We start from the raw sequence: 12670 nt of genomic DNA on the forward strand, positions 1-12670 counted from the left end.
CATATGCTATATTTTGTATACTGTTCAGTTTAAATCCTTCTATAAATTCTCCTTGGATTTTTTTTTCTTTTGATGGGTTATTTCAAAGTATGTTGTTTAACTGAAAATATTTGCAGTTTTCCTAGTTATGTTATGGTTTTTGATATCTAATTACACTGTGATCAGAGAATTTATGCCGTATGACTTCAGTTCTGTTAAATTGATTCAGGCTTGGTCTGAAGAAAGTAGAATCATGATTCCACTCTGTAAAATTATATACATATATAGTTTTATAATCTGCTTATTTATAACCACACTTTACTAAATACATTAGGATTTTTTTCCTCGTTTATAAACATAAATCTACACCTCCATTTGTAATGGCTGCATAGGATGATAGGATTCCGTTATGTGGACCTACAAAACTCTGTCAGCTAATCTCTCGTTGGACGCTTGAGTTGTGTACTGTCACAAAACTACTGTAGTCATCTTTGCACCCCACACTCTTACTTCCCCGGGGAGGATTTATGGAAGTGGAATTGCTGGGGAAAGCACATGAATTTTGCTAGGTTTTTTACTCAAAATATTCAGAAAGTTTCCACCCATTAATAGGTTTAAGTTACATTTTTATTCCTTGGCTTATGCGTGCTTCTTTTTTGATGTATACATCTGCTCTTGAAGGTAGAGAAAAAATCTATTTGAAAGTTTCAGACCTGCTGATTTTGGTTTCAAAGTCACCTCATAAAATGGGAACCTTGTTCCTTTTGCCTAACATTGGTCCTAGGATTCACAGCACCCATCATGGGATTTCACTCCAGGCGTTTCTGGACACAAGACCCAACCCAAGTGTGGCTCTTCCAACATGGGCTTGGGTGCTTGCCAGAGTCCATTGGGCTAGGTCTGAGGCAGGTAGAAGTCCCCAGGGTAGCAAGGGCAACAGGCAGCTTGGAGTTGACTGATGCTTCAGCTGCTTTTCTCCTCTGTTGCACCACCCTTACCTCTCAGCTCTCACTCACCAGCCCTGACCATTGTTCAAAGCTCACCTCCTCCATAAATCTCCAGGCACCCATGACTGTTTAATCCAGCAATTCCCAGACCTCTAGTAAAATTACCTGTAGGTATTTTATGTCTGTCTCTTTAATCCACTATAAATTTGTAAATGTACAGTAAATTCCTTTTTTAAAAAATATTTTATTTATTTATTTGAAAGAGAGAGAGCGAGAGAGCACACAAGAGCACACACAAACAGGGGGAGCAGCAGAGGGAGAGGGAGATGCAGGCTCCCCACTGAGCAGGGAGCCCAACCTGGGGCTCGATCCCAGGACCCCGGGATTATGATCTGAGCTGAAGGCTGATGCCTAACCAACTAAGCCATCCAGGCGCCCCTTTAGAGTAAATTCTTGCAAGGGGGACCTCCCCTCCCACTCACTAAATCTGGGGCTTTTGTGCCTGCCACAGAGTGCAGTATTGAAGGCTGTGAATAAGCACTGAGCTAAGAACCTGAGGTGAGGCTTGGTCCGGCCAAATACACGCGGCAGGCAGCTGCGAGTTCTTGCTCCTGGAGCGTTCCAGGTGGCGTCTGTCCTTGTATTTAAAATAAGAGACAGCCAGTTAAGAAACCACCGGGATTCAGAATGATGGAGATGATCTCTGAGTCACCTCTTTATAGATAGACTGTGACTGCGGGCAAGTTGCTGCTGTTCCCTGAGTGCGTGTCCTCACGTGAACAGCCCTGCTCACAGGGCAGTTGTGGAGATCAGACTGATAAAAGCGTGGGGAGTGACTAGCGCGGCACGCAGCCTGCGAACGCTGCGGGCGTGTCTGGGGGCTCAGCCCGGCCGCCGCCTCCTGCTCGCGCGCAGCCTCCTGCGGGCCCTGCCCTCGGTCGGTCCGGGTCGCGGGGACCCGCTGCAAGGGCCGCTCGGCTCCGCCCTTCCCTAGAGGAGGGAGGCGGCAGCTTTGGTTCCAGGACTTTGGGTCCCCCTCGCGACTCGTGAGGTCCACAGGTGGGTTGCTCGGTGTTGCATAAAGCTGTATATTTTGCCCAAATTCTTTAGATTTTTCTTAGGCCTTTCCCATTTACCTTGAGCAAGCTTTTCAGTACCTGACCCAGGGGAGCCCAGGAGCACCTCTGAGGTTCTTCCCTGAGCTGTCCCGATGTCGGTAGGCACAGGGCCTAACTGCCTTTACCTCCTGAGCCTTGGTCCTCAGAGAGGGCCCTTCCTGCCAGGGGACAACGTCAGGGCCCCTCCCCCAGGGGTTTGTTTGCTTGCTTGCTTGCTGGCTGGCTTTCATTCAGATTTTCTTTATTTATCCATGACAGTCACACAGAGAGAGAGAGAAGCAGAGACACAGGCAGAGGGAAAAGCAGGCTCCCTGGGGGGAGGCCCATGTAGGACTTGATCCCAGGCCCCGGGATCACGGGGATCACAACATGAGCCAAAGGCAAACGTTCAACCTAAGCCACCCAGGGGTTTTCATTCACTGGGCCAGACTCGCTGAGCCTGAGTCTGGGCTGGCATCTGCAAGCTCAACACATCTCCCTAAGGGATTCTGATGCATGCCAGAGTGACAGCCCCTGGTCTGGGAAATCCGTTCTACGTGGAGAGAGAGAGAGAGAGAGAGAGAAAGAGAGAGAGAGAGAGAGAAGGAATTCAGCCTTGAAAGGGAAAGGCCAGCTTGATTATTTTTCTCCTTTTTAGCAAAGTCACTGAAATATCTCCAAATCTACTCCTTGTTTTCTTTAAAAGCAGTGGCCCGAGGGACACTGCCCATTTTGATATGTTTATTTTTTTCTCTTTCTTTCCATTACTCATATTTCCTTTACTCAAGTATTGTTTGTCCTTGCTGGGGAGGAAGAGAATAAAACAGAAGGTAAGACAAAATGGGTGAAGGCTCCTGGTCCATCTAGGCCTGTTCTGCTGTGTGAGACTGGGATGGGAGGGCTTCTAGTCTGTGCAGCAAGAGGCCCAGGCCACCGGCAGACACTCCAATGCATCTTGACTTGATTTGGATTGTTGCAGAGCTCTGGTTTACTGACCATGGTGACACAGGCCCTATTTCTCCAAACCGAACCAGTTCTAAAGAATTAACTGAGGCCTGGTCACAATATATAAGCCAAAGCCCATGATGAGACCAAATCAGGCCTCCAGAGTGAGGAACGTCATTTAGCTTAGGATTGTTATGAGGTTCTGTTACGTTTCAGTTTCTCTCTGCCTCCTACTTTAATCGGTCAGGTCGTTCCCAAGAGTTCAAAGATTAGAGTCCTCCTTTACTCATTTGATGAGCTTCCACTATGTGCCAGACAGGGGGAATATAGTGGGGAACAAGGCAGATGCAGTGAGGACCTCGTGAAGTTCACATTCTAGTAGGGGAAGACCCACTATAAAAAGGGATTCCCAGTGAACTGGATATTGCAGTGACATCCAGGGACCCATGAGGGTTAGATACTGGGTACAGAGCCTGAGAGATGGGAAGACTTTCTAGAAGAAGTGGAGTTTATATTCCTAGTGAATAGGAAAAAGAAGGTAGCAGGAAGAGCATGTGCTAAGGTCCTGAGTCCAGGAAGAACACATTTCATTTGGGGAGAAAATAGTCCACTGTGGATGAGGAGAGATGGCTGTGACTAGAGATGGCAGGGTCAGGCTATGCAGAGCCCTGGAAACTTTTCTCTGGAGGACTGTGGGAAACCACTGAGCGGTGCAGGCTGGGGTATGACATAATCAAATTAGCTTTTTAAAAATGTCACTCTGGCTGCATAGTAAAGAAGTAGGGGAGGAGAGGCAGAAGTAGGGAACAGGTGCAGTAGCCCGAGTGAGAGGCAGTGGGACCTCAGATAGGTGATAGATGTGGGCAGAGGCCACCTGTGGTGTCCATTCTTCCCAGCTTCCCAGCCACGATACGCTGGATCACAGACGCAGGAGCCTCCTTTGAGAGAGACAGCAGCATTCAGCCAGTGCATGGTACTGAGAGAGGAGATTAACTTGGATTTTAAATTCCTCACTGCCAACTATACCACAAAATATAATTTCTGCATGAAATGGCTGCTTTGAGACAGAGGGTCTCATTGATCTTCAATAGCAGATTTAGAAATGAGGCATCGTGACATCTTAACAGATGACAAATAATGCTGGGGAGCCAGAGTGCCCTTGCTGCCTGACCTGCCTGTCTGAGCATTGAGGGCTGTTGTCCCTGCTCCTCTCCATCCTGCTGTGACTCACCAAATGACTGGACAGATCGTCTGTCCCTCGGTGGCATGTGTATGACCTCAAAGAACTGAATTTCCGAGTCATGCTACTATGCTTTATAAAATGTACAAGATAGTGTCACTCTGGGAGTTTTAAGGGCAAGTGAGACAGCCTGGAAGAGAAGGAGCAGACCAGCCAGCTCTCAAGATGCCTGCTGGTCTTAGGATGCCCTGGGCCCTGGTGACACCACAGGGGATGGCTGAGGTCATCTTAGGGCGCTTCATTCATTCACATAGCAAATGGTTGTTAAGAATCGACTGTTCCCAACCCTGTTCTCAGATGGCGAACAAAGCTTGGCAGTGTCCTTACCCCATGGAGCTTACATTCCAGTCATTTCCTGAGGCAAAACCAGTGACCCGCACTGCCTCCACTCTCTCTTGGTCTTGGTGTTGAATAAAAAGGCCCATGTTCCCTGGCATCGGCCCCTTCAGTCGCCTCTAACCAAAGTGAACGTCCATCTTATAAATGTGCCAAGCTTGCTCTCACCTCCGGGCCTTTGAACTTGCTTTTCCCTCGGCTTGGAACTCCCTTTGCCAACATTGCCTCCCACCCCAAACGCATTCCTACTTCTCCTTCAGATGTTACTCAAATAAGCCTTCTTTTACCACCAGCCCCAGGACCAAGCCCAGCCCTCCAGGGGTTGTCCCTTATCCCTCTGTCCTTCACTGGCGCTGTTTCGCAGACTCTTTCTCTCTTTCGACTTTGCTCCATTAGGAGATAGTCATTGCCTGTGGTGCTCAGCTTTTTTATCTGCAATGCTGCAATGTCTTGCACAGTCATGGTATGTAATATGTGCTTAATGAATATTTGCTGAAAGGAATGAGGGCAGGAGGGGGATGACGAGATATATTGTATGGCACAGCATATTGTTTTTGCTAAAAAGACCTGTGCTGTGCAGAAAAACCCCTCATGAACCAAAGCGTGAGAAACTGTGCTAATTGCCAGTTGCCATACTGAATCCCAAGATGAATGTATTTTTTTAAAGATTTTATTTTATTTATTTATTTTTAAAGCACCGGACTTCTTCTTCTTTTTTTTTTTTTAAAGATTTTTTTATTTATTCATTTATGACAGACATAGAGAGAGAGAGAGACACAGGCAGAGGGAGAAACAGGCTCCATGCCAGGAGCCCGATGTGGGACTCGATCCCGGGACTCCAGGATCGCACCCTGGGCCAAAGGCAGATGCCAAACCGCTGAGCCACCCAGGGATCCCCTAAAGATTTTATTTTTAAGTAATCTCTGCACCCAACGTAGTGCTCAAACTCATGACCCCGAGATCAAGAGTTGCATGCTATACAGATGGAGCCAGTCAGGCGGCCCCAAGTATGAGTATCTTTGATTGATTACATCAATATGACGTTAATGCTACATATTTTCTAAAACCATTGCTCTCTCCCCACAAAAACTGACAGCTCAGAGAGAGATGAAAAAAACCAGGGAAGAGATGAGTCAATCTGTTATTATTCATTAATTCGTTCAACAAATACTTATTAAATTCTATGATTTATCAGGCATCGAGGACACAGAGGCAACAGAAAAGCCAAGTCCTTGCTTTCATTGTCTCTTTTTATTCCTGTAGGGGGAGATACTTGCATTTTTAAAGAGTGAACAGCTGACTAAGACAATCTGAAACAATGCCAATTCCTCTATCCCTCCAGTGAAATCAGATACCTGTGGCCGGAGAGGGGGAGTGCACCAGCAGGTGGAGGGTGGTAGGGGTGTCTCTGAGGGTCACACTGAGCTGTGACCTTTGAGGATGAGCAGGAGTTCAGTGGGTGGGGTCAGGGCTGTGTGCAGAGCCCCGTGTGCCCAAGTGTGCCTCACTGGCTAGAGGAGACTGTGTGATCCTCAGGAGCAGGGAGCTGGCACATTTCAGGGAAGAAAAGTCAGGATCTAAACTTCGTTCCAATTGTTAGCCCAGAATAGGCAAAGGACTCAAAATAACTCACCAATTGGTGGGCCACAAGAGTTAATATAATCTCTTCCAAGGACAGATGCTTCTCTGAGGGCCAGTGCTGCCTCCGTCCTGCACCTGTCCTGATCCTTACCAAACTCATTGTTTCCTCCTGCAGCGTGTTGGCTGGAGCGGTTTGTGGCAGTCGCTATATTCCACCCAGCAATTATAGTTATTTGCATCCTCTGGTTGGCCTCCTGAGTGGCTTTTCAGCTCCTTGGGGACAGGGATTGGATCTTAGGTACTCCCTTCCCCCATGGACACACTCTTGTCTTGTGCTTAGTAAGTGCTCAGTGAATATGTGCTGACATTTACTAAATTGGGTAACTAAGATTTCTGGCTAGTATTTTGAACATATGCCTGTTTTAAAAAGAGCCTTGATTTAGGGGAAAGGAATGGTAATTTGGAACATAGAACTCTTGAGGGAGACCCACACCCAGATGGTTCTAGTCGAGAGGTTTTCCGGTGAGGATGGCAGGATAAGAAAAGCGAGTTGTGGGGGCCACAGAAAGAAGGAGGGCCCTGAGGACTAAGTGGCTAATATGGCTGTTTCAGTCCTGGTGCTGGTCGAAATCCATTGAAAACAGTCTTGTATGCTACTTCCAGCACGATGCCACAGATTTCCACATTCGCTCTGAGATTTCTGCTGCCCCCCTTGGTTGGTGGGTTGGTTAAGAAGTTGGTTGGGGTTTCTTATTTCCTTGGTCACTTCTTCCTTCCAGTGGGAAGAAAGAAATATATATTTTCCAAATATATAGAGTGTTTTGTCCTGATTAATCTAGATAAATGCAACTAGAATGTGTCTTTAATGATCATTTAATTAGTATTTTTAAAAGTGAATGAATTAGTGTTCAAACTGGAATTTATCTCATGGAAATTTGGTATCACTACTAGAAATACATAACCGGCACCAGTTGCTGCAAGAGGTAGTTGTAAAAGAGTGATCAGAATAATAGCATGTTAGGAAATTTAAAAAAAATAAGAAGTGTATAACTATAAAGTCGAATTTGTTTATGCTGTCTTATGAAGTGCTTCCTAGATGTTGTCTCATTATTTCATAGAGCGGCACCTTAGTATATACTGCTACTCTCTTTTTCATAGATGAAAAAACTGAGCTCTTAAGAAATTAACTCCCAGAGTGAGGAGGTCTTTCGATCTGAATTATCATTTAGCTTTTTGTTGGCAAATGACATGTGTGAAGAGGACCGCATTAATTTCATGGAGGTAGAAAGTAGAAAGTAGAAAGATGGTGGGGCCAGAGCTTATTAACTGCTAAAACATAAATTTATGTATGAATTGTTTGCTTTTGTAAGTAAAGATCAAATCTAATGAAGCTTGGAAACACAAAGCAAAACAGCAAGGGTAGAAGGGAGCTCTGAACTGGGGGCGGGGAGTGAAGGGAAGCATCCGCTGTTAGCGGAGGGGTCGCTGCCCCTGGGCTCCCCAGGGCACCACGGGGGTTGCTGGGCAGTGATGTGGCCTTAGGACAGGATGAGGAATGGCCTGGTGAGAGAACAGGGCTACACGGAGACAGGGAAGGAAAGAGAGGGCCCCAGTGCTTTGCTTCTCTCTTGGCTGTAGCTCATTAAGTAAACTCAAGTTCATTTTCCTTGTCCCCTCAGACGAGGTTAAAATCCTGATGGAGGCCTGAGGGGCTAGTCCTGTGGGGCCTTCTCAGGGTCAGAAAACTCACATGCAAGCTCCTTTGTTTACATCAGCAAATCCAGCTGTGTCGTGCAAGTGCTTGACCGGCCACTGACTCTCAACTCAAAACAGATGTCCCGGCTGCACAGGGGGAGCACGCAGGGCTCCTGCACGGGTGGAACTCTGTCTTGATGAGTCGGGGAAAGGACAAGAGACAGATGGCACTAGGTATGCCAGGAATTGACTACAGCAGCAACCTACTAGACCTGGCTGCGTGCTGGCTCGAGCCCCTTGGGCTCCCAGAGGAGATACTCAGAGAGGACTGGAGAGGCCAAGCTGCAGTTCTGCCCCAGCAAGTGAAATTTCTGTGTGTGTTGGACGGTGGTGTTTCAAACTGCCTTTGGCGGGGATGTGGAAGGAGATGAGGTCCCCTAGGCTCGAGGAGGGGGAAGTGGGATCAGAACCAGGATTCCGCTTGGATCTCAGTCCTAGAAACTTCTCTTCTAGTTTCTGTCTATGTAACATTTTTGAATGTTATCCATATGGTAGATTGTGAAATAAATCTCTGCTGATAAATAAATGATTATCTAATAAATGATGAGGTTAATCATTATGTTAGCTTTTTTCAGGTAACACTTACTGGTTAGAAATGTCAGGGAATGATGAACAACAAAGTCCTCCCTAAAGAACCAGGCATTTTCACATACACTAGATGCAGGAAGCCCCGTGTCATCTACACACTTATTTGAACAAACCGGCTTGCATTACATACTACCCTGTACTCTGTGAACTGATATTCACATAGATTTGCAAAATTGAACATTCTGATACAATTCTTCCTTGAGGGAAAGGATGAAATCAGGGCAATAACAATTATTTCAGATATGAAGAACTGATTTTAAAAGACAGTACTATATAGGTATATATAGTATATATATATACTGGAAAGTGAGAATACAAATCAGGCACACACACATAAATGTGACAACAGCCACCACTGAATGGTATGGTTATAGATGACTTTTGTTTTCTTCTTTGTATTTTTCCATATTTCCCTCCCTTTTTTCCACAAATAGCATGTATTATTTGTACAGAGAAGTTTTCATTTTGAAAATCCATTAAAAATGTTCTGTACCCTCTCACTATAGTCTAGGGGTCCATGCCTTGACTTACTGCTACAAATTCTTCACTCACGGCTCCCTCTAGAACAACAGGCCTTCTCTTCTTCAGATAAAATCTGAAAATTTCTCGATTGGGAGCAATTGCTATCCTTAAGATTCAACATGGTACCCATATAAGAGGTAATACGTGAGAGACTAGGCTTCCAATCCCTTATGATGCACTTAGCACACACACAAAAAAAGACTCTTTCTAATATGATTGTTTTTCTTCCTCTGACCTTTCCGTTCTATGGCTCCCGTCAGCAGACTCTAGTTACAGTAAAGCAGATCTGCATTTGCATCCCGCGCCACCATCTGCTAACCACGGGACCTTGGCCAAGTCATCTATAATCTTTGCGTCTCCGTCTGTTTGTCTGTAAACTAATAGGCTTATTATGAGGAGTAAATGAAATAATGCATGCAAGTTCATGTTTGCACAAGCAGTAAACGTTGGCTATTATCATTAGTATCTCCTTGGCTTGTCCCTGCTATCTTTTACAACCGTTATATGGAAGACATTTTTCTGATTTAACTGGTTTTTATAAGTTCAAGGCATCCTTTGAGAACTGGGGCCTTCCATAATGGCCTCAGGATCCCTTAAAAAAAAAAAGAGAAAGGCTTAGAATGTAATTCCTCCTTACCTGCTGGCACAGGGCACGTTTCCCCACAGAAGCTTCAAAGTCTGGTTGAGCAGCAAACTTCACTCCCTCCAGAAACCCCTGGGAGCCTGGCTGCTTGGCCCCATTGCCTGCTTCCCTCAATAAGCCAGCGCTCTCTTTAAACTGTTCCTTTTGGTTTCTGTGACTCAGACTATCTTAGGTCATTCTGAGACAGGCTTCTCCTCCCTACCTTCCCTACTTCTACCTGTTGTCCTGGACATTTGTCATCCTTTTGACTGCCCACTATGTGAAGCCACATCTCCTCTGTGAGGGATTGCCTACCCCCCAGGGTCTTGGTCTGGCTACACCCTTCCTGTGATATTGGACCACCACACCTTGCAGTGACTTCTTTGGGCAACCCCAGGTTCTCTAGATTCTTTTTCTATTTATTAGTAGTCAGAATCAATTTTGGTTGCTCACAATTAAGAAACCTAGCCAGCTTCTGCTCCAGCATAAATCCTTCAGCTGTTAGTGCTTCAAACTCTCTGTGCTTCTTATGTCCTATCATTTCTTACACTCTCCTGGTTATGACATCATATTAGAACTGTCTTCTCATCTTCCCCAGACTGTTAGCTCCGTGAGGACCGGGACTAAAGCCATCTATATCGCTGCAGTATCTCTATCAGGTAACAGAGTGCCTGGTACGTAGTAGGCCCTCGGCACATGCCACATGGATGAACAGGCAAGCAAACCTTGCCACACAAGTGGGGACCAGAGCAACCACAGTAGTTTCACATGGAGAATCAGTTAACTTGCCAGCTTTCTGATAACCTGGCACCATGCCCAGTCTGATTCTAGGGGAAGCCAGATTTCCTTTAGGCTTTGGCAAGGAAGGGGATATTCCAGCAGCATCTTGAGTGGGAGGGTGTGATGTTGGCCGCGTCTTGAAGTGGGTGAGTAATCCCCCAGGCAGCACTTAGCTTTAAACTCTGGCTTATAACTCGGTCATCTCCTGAAGCTCCCAGCTTAAAATGGAAAGTGGCATTACTCATGGTGGAGAGCAGACAATAAAAAAAACATTTAGGTGGGGCCCGACACAATGGAGTGAGTATTCCCTGATGATGGATGAGAGCATCTCCGCCCTGAGCACCCTCAGCCCCGGCAGACAGCTCAGTCATAGCAGGGCTTTTGAACAACACCTCTAACTTAGCTCATCACTCAGTACCTTGCTCTTTGGGGTATTGGAAGACACTGTGTTTCTCAGCCTACAGCAAGCTCAGTGGGAAGAAATGCCCCTCGATCCATATGAACAGGTGGTATAAAGCAGTGGTTGCAAATGTAAACTCTGGCATCCAACAAACCTGGGTCTGAATCCCAGCTTGTTTGTTCTAGCTCTGTGACCTTGAGTAAGTTATTTAACTCCTCTGATCCTCAAGTTCCTAATTTGTAAAATGGGTTAAATATCTACTTGTATCTACAAGTAGATAGGTCATGGGAAAAGTAAATCAGACAATCTGTATAAAGCTTTTATCACAATGCCTGGCACATAATCAACACTCACTAGATGATTGCTGCTGGAGCTGATAATGTTCTTTGATCACTTTCCTCCCACAGCCTCCATTACTTGTCCATACTTTCTGGTGTTGTTTCTCTGTTAATCTCACTCAGCCTCCATGGCCTTCTTCCAGGAATGATCCCTTACTTCTGGCACCCAGGGAGCTCTGGCCACACCCCAGCCTCCCTTCATAGCCACTATTCTCCATTTCCTTCTTCTTTTTCTCTCACTTTCTCGGTGTCTTCCAGCTTGCACACCAAGAGCCCACTGCCTAATATCTGACCTGCCATTGTCTTACCCAGTGCAGAATCCATGGCTTGCATGCCACAAGGCAAAATGTGCTATAATAAATCAATCTGATTATAATGAACAAATTTGGCATGAGGTTATAAAGTAACCTGGGCTAAACATCAGTCACCAGTGCTCCAGCATAATAGACATGCACCCACAGAAAGCAAAAGACACCACAGTCCAGTCTTAACCAACTTGGGCCATATGGGGGCAGCAATGGTGATAATTACAAAGGGAGTTTTTCTCTTGGGAAAGAACATACCACCAGCTTTTCTAATAATAGACTTCTTTAGTGAGTTCATACAGTAGATTCAGATTTTTAAAAATTTTTATTTATTCATGAGAGACACACAGAGAGAGGCAGAGACTTAGGCAGAGGGAGAAGCAGGCCCCCCAAGGGGACCCTGATGTGGAACTTGATCCCAGGACCCCGGGATCATGACCTGAGCTGAAGGCAGATGCTCAACCACTGGCCACTCAGGTGTCCATATTCAGTTTTTTTTTTTTTTTTAAGGATATACTCTTGTCCTAAAGCATGCATTACTATTTAGAGGTAAACAACAACATACGCATGTCAAGACTTTCAGCATTGTATGAGGTAGTTCTATACCAATGACCCAGATACTCAGCAGTCATCACTTCCTCCAGGGTTAAGGAAACCTGTCACCTTTGATCACTGATGACTAGATTAACCTCAGGTGATCGATCATCTCAGGATGTGTCCTCATCCTCATTTATTCCACACATTTAATGAGTAGCCTTCTGTGTGCTGGGCACATTTCTGGATATCATGGAGGATATGATAAAAGAATGGGAGGCAAGCTTTGCCCTCCAGGAACTAGCAGCCCAGCAGAGGAGGTAAACACACAGAAATAACTCATGGGGGAAAATGTGACCCTGATGCCTTGTTTTTTATAGGAGTCCCCAGGAAGCACAGCTCACTGATGACAGAGATATTAGGAAGCAGTGGTTACTTGAGATGGTTTGTATGTGGGACTAGGGCCTCAAAAGGCAAAAATTGAAGGTACATTGGACAGAGACTACAGCATGGGAAGAACAGGGTTAGAAAAATGCATGGTGAGAATGGGAATCAAGACACTTTGAAAAAAAAAAAGACACTTTGAATTAGGAGGAGCTCATATATATAATGGGTTCTTGGGGGAAAGGGAGTAAAGCTGGAAAGATAATCTAGGTAGATATTATATCCCACTTCCTGTTCAGCTTCTCCACTTGGATGTC

The 12670-nt window shown here is 45.6% G+C and overlaps 1 protein-coding gene across 3 annotated transcripts in view; it reads right to left on the reverse strand.

Annotated features, from left to right (window-relative positions):
* The window catches only part of FGF1 (fibroblast growth factor 1), an 86438-nt gene that overhangs the window by 37714 nt on the left and 36054 nt on the right, over positions 1–12670 (reverse strand). The window contains exon 1 of one of the 3 annotated variants that reach the window (XM_038530482.1): positions 9628–10083. The exons of the other annotated variants lie outside the window; for them this stretch is intronic. The gene's annotated coding sequence lies outside the window, so the exon portion shown is untranslated. Of the gene's footprint in view, positions 1–9627; positions 10084–12670 lie in introns of those variants that run through there. 3 annotated transcript variants of the gene reach the window in all.

The sequence above is a fragment of the Canis lupus genome, chromosome 2 (genome assembly GCF_011100685.1).
Source record: "Canis lupus familiaris isolate Mischka breed German Shepherd chromosome 2, alternate assembly UU_Cfam_GSD_1.0, whole genome shotgun sequence".
In the NCBI taxonomy this organism is placed as follows: domain Eukaryota; kingdom Metazoa; phylum Chordata; class Mammalia; order Carnivora; family Canidae; genus Canis; species Canis lupus.